Raw genomic sequence first — 10,623 nt, 5'->3', positions numbered from 1 at the left:
TATGAACCATAGCAATCAGCACAGATTAAACTCTTTGTTTCTTTACTTGATTGAATACAATATTGCACTACCAAATTCAGCATCTCAGTCTAATGAAGCAGGAATACACAAAGGAGAGAGAGAGAGAACAGAAAATAAGAATGAGGGAAAGGTCTCAAAAATCTTTATGGGAGGCTTTAACTAAAGTTTTGCTGTTTGTCTCACCATCTGTTCCTGAGTCTTAGTGTTCCATTGATCTGTTCAAAGTAGTGCTAGGAGAGGAAGGAGTGTTGGATAATATTGGAATCCAAGAGCCATCTGCTCTCTGAGAGGCAAGAAATCCTCATCCCTTCTGAATGGGCCTCCCTCTCAGCCCTTTAGGAATCAGAGGCAGAATCTTTCCAATTTCAGCCCGTCCTTAGCCATAGTTCCTTACCTTGGAGGGTAAGATGTTCCAAAGGGCAAGCACCATGGCAGAAAAGAGTTTTCTCCTGGACCCACCAGCCATAATTCCTTAACCAATGGGGCTTGCAGCCTGACCTTTCTGCCAGCAGAGCCATCCCCACTAGGGTGAGATGGTTCCTCAAGTAATATGGACCCATGCCATGCAGGGCTTGAATTGCACCTACAAGCAAACCGGCAGCCAGTTGCAGCTCATGAAACAGTGATGTAACGTGGTCCCCTCTAGGAGCCGGAAGAACTAACCATGCTGCTGCACTCTGCACCAGTTGTAGCTTCTCAATGCTCTTCAAATGACTATCGTTTAGAAATATTAAAAAGTGTAAATAGAAATATATATATCACTTCCCACAAATGGGGGGGAGAATAAAATGGATTTGGTTAAGATGAAGATACAAACTGTTCAGTGGCTGGATTCAAATACCTGAACAACCAGTTCTATTATGTGATGCAGGCCTGGACCTCCGTTGCCTAGAACAGACTTCCGAAAGTAGCATCAATGCACTTCCGGTGGCTGTTCTAGGCCTGGGAGGCCTCCGAGGCCTAGACTGGACTTCCAGAAGCCAGCCGGTTCTCCAAATTCAGACAAATTTAGCTACCGGTTCTCCCGAACCGCTGTGAACCAGCTGAATCCCACCATTGAAACTGTTTTAAACAAAGACTTTTATTTGTTTCTAATGTGATATTGCTTCTGGTTTTTATGCTAGAAGTAGAAAAAAATGAAATTCAGAATTTAGTTTGAAGATTTAATAATTGTGTAGTTCTACAACTGGCTTGTAATAATTATAGGTAATGTAAAAAGTTGAGATTGTTATTGTATTAGTATTCGATTGTGTTGGAAAGTATGGGAAATCAACACCTTTTTTCTTTTTTCTTCTCTCTGTTTTTCCCCCCAGCCTGCACTCTATCCCCTTTTTAATCTTTATTTTCGTTGTATTTTATGCTATAATAAACCTTGTTTTGTTCTCTGAACTTGTTTAGTTTCTGAACGTTTCATCACCAATGGAACTTCAGTTGTAGTGAACAGGTTAATCAACAAACACATCGATCTGCAACCAGTCTACAAGTCTGTAAGAAGTTGGATCAATCAAGCAACCAACCAACAATGGTGTCAACCACCAGCCAACTCACATGACCTCTAGTCAGGGTGACCCACCACCAGATTACCCTCGCATCGGTCACATGACAAACTGACCACATAAGACCTATAAAAGCAGAAGGGAACTGAAACAAGTTCTGCTGCTGATATTACCTAACTTTGTGATGAAATGTTGGAAACTATCCAACAAGCTCGGAGAGCAAACCACCACCAACATCTATCACCCGAGCTACAAATATTCTCCACAATTTCTAATAATAGACCTTAATAAATTAATAAATTAAAAAGAACAAAGTAGCCTATGTCAGTGTCAGAAAATGTGGTTTGTCTTATTCCTTTTTATTTTTTAGGTATAATTCTGCAATGGGAATACCAGTCACATGTCTAGGAGAAATTATGGCAGGGGGAGTTTGTTTATTGGGCAGAGCAGGTAGAATTTGGAAGTACCTTCCTGATAAAAGTTCTGAATACAATAGTGAATGAAGGTGATTTCTTCCACTAGATAGGAATGGATATTGGCTAGGAACAGAACCATAAAAAGAGAAAGCACTAATTGGAGTCTAAACCACTGGTCCCATTGACTGACTGAGATTGAATCCTACATTAATTGGAGTCCCTATCGTTTCTCACTATATTTGTACAGATGACAATAATCCATTCTGGTTGCATGGTAAGAATAGACTATGAGAGTAGAATAATTTATGCTGGCTTAATTTCCTCCTAGTTTACAGCTTTGAGGAAAGCTAATTAAAAACATCTTTGTGTATAAGGCCTTAAATGTAAGGCACATTTAGCTTTGGGCACAGTCACAACTGAGGTGGCTTTTGTGTTTGTAAAATGGATGTGATAAGCAGAGACAAGGTAGATTTCAAGAAGAAATCAGTTGCAGAAAAAATATAGTTAACATGCAGTACATTTATTTTGTGCAATGTAGACACTATTGAAATGCACTGCAGATAGAATTTCATAAGTGAGATTTGTCACATCACCCAGCTGGAAATATCCTGCCAGCTAAACCTCTTATTGTCATAAAGTTATTAAAGAATAATAAATTTTCTCCTGCCAGTTCTGAATTTTGAAACTAAAGCAGCTTCTTGGATAAGAAACTAAACTTTTCAAAGAAAAAAAACAAGAAAGTCAAGTTGCTTTTTGGAAAAAGCACCTTTGGGATTACTGTATTCTGTTGTACCAGCTCATCTTATCAAAATAACTTCAGTAGTGCCATCTAACATAAGGATTTCCAGTTATGGATCAAGAGCATTATATTTTTATAAGTGGTAGAGAATTTGGGTTAGGGCTTTATTGCTACTTGATTCAATTTCCACATAGAGGTTGCTTAGTTCAAAGTTATAATGGACACAAAACTAGGGTCTTATTATTCAGATTTTACATCATTCCGCCCTCCCCGACATTCACACGATTGTATTTTGGATGCCCTGTGACTGGCCTACATTTGCAGCCATTTGCAGCATCCTTTGATCATGTGACTATGATTTATGGAAACCAGCATTTGCTTTCAGTTTTTGGTAAAAAAAACAAATCCCAAAACCTGTCCATTGTGGACAATAGTTTCACTTAATAACTGCTACAAAAAATGTTGTAAAATCAGGTCAGTCATATGATGACCTGCTTAATTACTGGCCTGACATATGACAGTAATTCTGGGCTCAATTAGGGTCCTAAATAGAGGGCTATCTGTACAAGACCTTCCTAGAATGAGGAAGATGACTGTTTCTTCTTGTATTCTCTCTCCATCTTGACTCTTGTGGAATGGGCCCACAGGGCTTTGAATATGGCAGAGTTTCTCCCATGTCTTTTGGCAAAGCCTTCTCAGGGTTGTTTTGCTGGGTTATAATGCAGCAATCATAAGACTGTTGTACATTTTAAATAGGAGTTAAGTTGGAGGTAGTTGAAATAATATCCAAGTAACATCATTAATGAAATATGGAAAATGAATTTAACGCAAAAGATGGAGCAATTATCCAGAATGCTATGATGCAAAAATGAAACTTTGTTCAGAAAGAACTTCAGGAAGGAAAAGTGAATGATTTTAAGTCCCTTTCATGGAAAAACATACAAGTACCCACCAGGCAAGACATGCTGAAAGGAGGAGATGACTCTTGCTAAATTTCTGAATGGATCTAATTGGGCAGCTAAAAAATTATTTAGTTCAGGCCTCCTATGTTCCAACCGGCCCTTACCTGAATATTGAGGTACGATGTGGGATTAGCTCAAGGCTTGACTGATCTTATTACGGTATCTCTTTGGGGGAGTTGAGTTTATTACTGGCTCCATTCCAGTTTACTGGAAACCACGGAAAAGCAAGTTTTCCTCTGAACTGTAATCACTCTGAAAGCATATGGGTAGTCCGTCTTTTTGAGTCTTGGAACTTTTGCCGCCTCCTCCTCCTCCTGGACTCATTATTATTTCCCAACCCTTACTCAAGAATCATTACCCTATTTCTGGAGTTAGTGTCTTGGCAAATTAGTTAGAACCTAGTCATCCTCCTCCACTCCAGCTGCTTGATTCCTGGGCAGGGGGTTGGACTAGAAGACCACCAAGGTCCCTTCCCACATGGCATAATCCCACAAGCAGCTGTCTTTTTCTGAGCAAAATATAACACTGGGAAAGCTAAAGCTAATGTTAGGAAGGAAAAGAAAGCCTTTTTTTCTTGCTTTTCCTTTCTAATGCTAGCAAAGCTAACCTTGGCAAAGCTAAGGCTAGCAACAGTGAGGAAATGAAAACCAAGAGCAAAGCTGGCAGGGGAATCCAGGGTTCTGAATCCAGCTTAAAGTGGGCCAGGTTGAGAAAGACTGCCCTAGGTCTGCCATCAACCAATCTGTTGGGGGTTTTGTTCTTATTGTTGCTGTGTTGTGTTTTAAAGGATAGATGCAGGAACTGGCCTTCCTTGCAGCCAAACAGGTACTGAATCCAAGAACCAGACAAAAGGAGATGGTCACATAGCAGAAAATTCTGGACCAACTGTATCTAAGCAGATCACCACTTAACTGTGTCTTGTTCAAGTCTCCTTCTCCATGTGCTATATTTTTTTTAATTCCATTTATATCCCACCCTTCTCCGAAGACTCAGGGCGGCTTACAAGCTTAGCAGTAGCCTTCATTCTATGTATATGCCTGCTTGTTAGGGCTTTCACACACACACCCCAAGTGGCATTATTACAAAGTCAGCTTAATTGCCCCCAACAATCTGGGTCCTCATTTTACCTACCTCGGAAGGATGGAAGGCTGAGTCAACCTTGAGCCTGGTGGGATGCGAACCTGCACTAATTGCAGGTTAATTGCAGGTTAATTGTACTATGTATTAAGGTTTTTCTTATTTTGATACATATCACAGACACAGATTGCCTTTGTTCTTCCCACAAAAACCAGTTTACTATACACAATTAAACTCCTAGTTCTTACTTCTAATCTTAATGCTAATTTTATGCTTGCTTTTTTTATTTTTCTACCTATCTTAATTTACTGTTGTTATAAGTTTACAACTATTTTTATCTTATGAATGAAGGCAACTAGAGACTATTTGCAACTAGAGACAACTATTTCTATCTTATTTAATTTATGACTTTAATCCATGAAATTCTGTCCCTATCACTTTGTTTTCCTATTTTAACTATATCCTACCTCTTTGAGTCTTAATATTTCCCCAGGTCTTCAGTTCTTGTAACCAAGCTCAGTTTGTTAGCATTTGAAATCCTTTTTTACTCTTCTACAACTACCAAATAGGACTTTCTTCTGTGCATGATAAAAGATACCATATAAACTCTATTTATTGATGATTGATGTAAGTGGAGAGAAAGGAACTGGGCCTGTCTTCTCTAGATATCCAGACATATAGTATTTTCAGAACTATTTTCTATTTTGGCTCTAAAGGAGGAATGACCTCAAGGAATGCATTCAACAAAGTCATTCTACAGAATAGAATAGAATAGAATAGAATAGAATAGAATAGAATAGAATAGAATAGAATAGAATAGAATAGAATAGAATAGAATAGAATAGAATAGAATAGAATAGAATAGAATAGAATAGAATGGAATGGAATGGAATGGAATGGAATGGAATGGAATGGAATGGAATGGAATGGAACGGAACAGAACATTCTTTATTGGCCAAATGTGATTGGACTCACAAGAAATTTGTCTCCAGTGCATAAGCTCCCAGTATACATACGAGCAACAAAGTGATAGATCATGAATCATAAGATACAATCATAAGTCACAAGATACAAATAGGAGTAGATAATATGAAAGGTGAGAAGGATAATAGTAATACAGTCCTACTACATGACTGAATGTACTTAGGCATAAGACAGTGATGTGGGAATTATGTGTTTAGCAGAGTGATGGCATGGGGGAAAACTGTTTTTGTGTCTAGTTGTTTTGGCATGCAATTGTTCGACATAGCCATATCTGAAACAGAGAAAATGGTCTATCTCATCCACCTCCCTATTGTTCCTTGTTCATCATGCTTTGAGTGACACATGCAGAAATATTGGCACCATTTTAAAAAAGGGGGATGAGCAGAACATGGCAGTCCCTATTAAAAATTTAAAATCCCAGCTTATTTATAAGGCAGTGGCAATATTAGTAGAATTCTCTGGATGGCATTAAATTAAAGTGAATGGCTTATGTCAGATGATGTTATTCTGTAGATGCTAAGTGCTAAATCCCTTCCCATAGCACTCAGCTCAGTGTAGCTATGGATTGCAGTGACATATTTCACTTGTTATCTCATTTTAAACTTCTTTCCATTTTTATACCCATAAGCAAATACTAAGAAGTTTGAAGGTTTTTTTTTTTAAAAAACTAAATCTGATTTTAATATAGATGTGATCTCGAGGGAACACAGAGAACATTATTCTTATAAATTTTCATAATGTCATTTTCAGATTAAAGCAGCAGATGAGTAACCATTGCAAACAAATGCTGTCTGGAAGTTTATTAAAGTTGAAATATCAGTGACTGTACCACGTAGTTGCAAGATCCATTTGTTTTTTACTGGCTAGCTAAGTTGCCACAGCAAATTTTGCCAGTACATAGTGTGACAAGGGAAGTTGATTTTCAGCTGGATTGGCATGGAGCCTAACACTGTTTTGAGCTGAGAAGCAGAAACTGGCCCAAGGTCACCCAGTGGTTTCCAAGCCTAAGGGAAGACATAACCTTAATCTCTACTCCAAGCTGACTCTCACTAGTGCTTATTAAGGTTATGCCACCTATATGGAAATGAGATAGGTGGAGTCCCTCTCTCTCTCTTCATGGACCTATAAAAAAAGAACAGTACAATGTATCAGACTAACTGGAACTATCCATGGGCTGTGCTGACATGGATTTTTTCCCAGAAGAAAATGCTTAAGTTGCATCTAATCATGTTGCTTTGTTAGTTCCACCTAAGGACTCTAATAAGATCACGCTGCAGGTCAGAAAGCTAATTGAAGCTCAAGAAGCCTCCTGAGAGGGATACGTCTTTTCACTTCCACCTTGAAAATCTAGTAATGAAAAAATAAAATCTATTACGGTGAATATTCATTTGTGTTCACCTGTGGTTGTAAAAACAAATGCAAATATTACAAAATGTAAATCTATAACATCTATCTCCAACCCAGTGGTGGGATTCAGCCAGTTCGCACCACTTCAGCTGAACAGGTAGCTAATTTTTTTGTTGCCCAGGCCCAGAATGGACTTCCAGAAGCAGCATCCACACAGAGAACCGGTTGTTCACATATTTGAATCCCACCACTGCTCCAACCTCAAAATCTTTCAGTTATTCAGGAGATTTGGGTTGAGAGGTCATGACAACTTACATACTGAAGAAAAGGTTTCGTGAGGTGCTTTTACCTAATGGCCTACAGCAAAGACATAGGATGTGAAAGAGTTTGAAAAGGAAATATTCAGGTCCTGGATTTCTCACTATTTTTAGTCCTCGTATTGCCTAAATCTGACATATGGGTGCGTTGTACCTGAAAGCTGTTCTGATTTCAGGTATGCTTTCAGCAACAGTCCTGAATTCCTCACTCATTCTGTAAAGTTATGTTTTTGGTAACTCATTGTTTTCCCCTCTTACAAAGGTAGAGAAGTGCTCCTGTTTGTTTTTGGGTTGTTGTTGTTGTTGTTGTTGGCTACATCAGAGAGCTAATATACCCTCTGAAAACCACAGCAGGTCAAATTTAAATGAATAGACTCAACCTTCATTCTCAGAAGAAGCTAGTGTTTTGTTTCATTTTTGGGGGGTCCTCATTCCTCCCTCCCTCCAACTCTCTTTGCCTTTTAATGTAGGAAACATAACAGCTGACTGAATTACGCGGCTTTATAGCCACAATTCCAGGGTTATTACCCTCCCAGTATTATCCATAAATGGTTTATAATAGAGAAGTACCTCATTTAGGCCTGGCTTGAAGCACTTGAGCAACAGCGAATAATTTCTCAATGACAGATAAATCTCTTGCTTAGTAACAAACAGCTCTGAATCTGGAAAATGGGAGAGCCTTTAGTGCCTGGCAGTGGTAAATTAAAATGGACTTGGCATTTACGATTAAAGCCCTTGTGGCACATCAGAATTGCTTAGGAGAGAATAGAGTTACACTGAACTTTATGGGCAGGTTTCTAACTATTATTTCTTTGTGGTACTGGTGGAAGAAACCATGATTGAAGAGACATAGTTATTCAGCTAACAAAATAACCCCTTTAGAACATGTTAATTCAAAAAAGAAAATGAAGACTGAAAACTAAGGGAGAAACAGACCAAATTGAAGGCATTTCTGAAATGAAATGTGATTTCAGCATATCATAGTACAAAAAATACACCTACTGTGCATTTCAAGAAAAAGTGTATGAGAGCATCTCTAATATACAGTATAGTGTGGCTGATCCCTTTGCCCCAGTTTAAGTCATACTGTCCAGACCTTCTATTTATTGGGCATTTTCTAAAAGGATCTCAGGACAGTTAATATGTCCCCCCTCCCCAATGTGATTCTTTACGTCAACCTTCTGAAGAAGCCTAGGTTAAGAGAGATGGATTAATCCAAGTTCCTTACAGAAACCAAATTCTTAATCCAGGAATTCCATTTGATGCTCTTGGTTGTTCATTTTGAATACATTCAGTTAGTGACAATTGTTTGTTAAATATAAGAGCCATTGTGAGAATACCCATGTTATTGTACCAAAGGTGCTTTTTCAAAAGGCAACTGGACATTCTTTGTTTTGCTTGAAGACATTTTGCTTCTCATTCAAGAAGCTTCTTCAGCTCTGACTGAATTCTGACTCCATGACCTGGATGATTGTCTCCATAGACCATGTTATTGTATTTTTTTAAAAAAATCAAACAAAAAAAACTGTGCAAGTGTAATACAATCAGGGAAGAGCCCTCCATTTTAGCCTGTCAAGTACTATGATAACTATCAGAATAATATCTAGATATAGAGAAGCAGGAAATGCACACTCACCCGCATGTCTGTGGAAGGAGTTTTCCAAATATAGTATGAATAAAAAAAAAGCTCATATCATAGAGGAGAGTCATACTTAAAATGTGATAAGAATGTTTTCCTCACCATTTCCCAATTGTTAAACCTGATTTTGTTACATATTATGCACTTGCTTCTTTGGGTTGAAAGTATTTCTTACTATTATAAGAGCTGACAAAAATATAACAAGTAATTTCTGAATATGTTATCTGTTCATATAGCGTACGCATGGAATAGCAACTTGAAATTAGTTACTGCATGAAGATGCAGCAAAACATTTCTGACTTCCCCAAATATTTAGAAAGAAAGGAAAGAGATTGTGAAGAAGCTAGAGATGATAGAAAATGTGATAAAACAAGATAATCACACACACACAGTCTTTGCCATCCCCATTAGAAATAAAATACAAAACACAAATAAACATTTAAGACGTATCAGATTTTCTAAACTGCTGATAACTCTTATCTACTGATCAGATTTTTACACACAAACACACCCCAGGCTTCAAAAGCAGCAGGTTTATATCCAAAATCAGAATTTTATTATAGTGATTACTGAGAAAGTCTCACTTTCTATCTGTGTTCACATCTTTCAGTACAGTGAACCGTGTGGCATGACAAATCCTATAGGCCTTCATTTCATGAGCATCTTCCATGTTAGCATCCAACAGAAGAGAATATATGTAGTTTAGGGTTGAACTGTGGAGCCCTGGATGCTCTCTGATCTTGGTTATTTGCATGCAGATGTTTCATTATCCAGCTAGGTAACATCATGATGTTACCTAGTTGTATAATAAAACATCTGCAAGTAAACAATCAACCTTAGAGAGTTCCATGGACTCCACATATTAATATCCCATTATCATTGGTGAGCCTGATATAGAAAATGGAAAGTAAACATTCAAATCAGTATGCAACTTAAACAAATGTCTTATATCCTTGGCAAGTTATTTCTGATAATATCTGTGGTGGAGTTGATTTGAGTTTATAGTACAAGTTGTACTAATTTGATTTTGGAAGGGAAGATTTCCATCCTCCATAAATGCTAATTGAGAATAGGAGATCTGACAAAAGTTTTTTTTTCAAATAAAGCTGAAAGTCTTACGGTAATTCTTGCCCATTACATTTATAATGGCTGGTAATAGTAAGCTACTTTGTTTGTCTAGCATGTTGTACAGATTTGTGGACTATTAGATCTGGGTTTTATATTATTCTTCTGGCCATTGTAAAGATTTAAAAAGTTAAGTTAGACATCTACTGTATACCCAACCGCTACAACCTGGACAGTGTATCTATCAATGAGGGTTAAGAAAACTACCTTTTATCTTTTTCACAGTTGTGTACAGTTAATTTGAAAGCATAATATCCCAGTTACTATTGTTTCATTTACTCTCAATCCTTCAATGGATTCTTCAAAAAAGTGCTGCCCAGAAGATGAACTAGCTAGTGCAGGGGTAGGCAACCTCGGCTCTTTTATGACTCAAGGACTTCAACTCCCAGAATTCCTGAGTCAGCATAGTGTAGTTGACTCAGGAATTCTGGGAGTTGAAGTCCATGAGTCATAAAAGAGCCGAGGTTGCGTACCCCTGAGCTAGTGGAATGTATTAGAAG

The sequence above is a fragment of the Vipera berus genome, assembly GCF_964194415.1.
Source record: "Vipera berus genome assembly, chromosome: 2".
Lineage (NCBI taxonomy): Eukaryota > Metazoa > Chordata > Lepidosauria > Squamata > Viperidae > Vipera > Vipera berus.
This window is presented reverse-complemented; position numbering follows the sequence as displayed.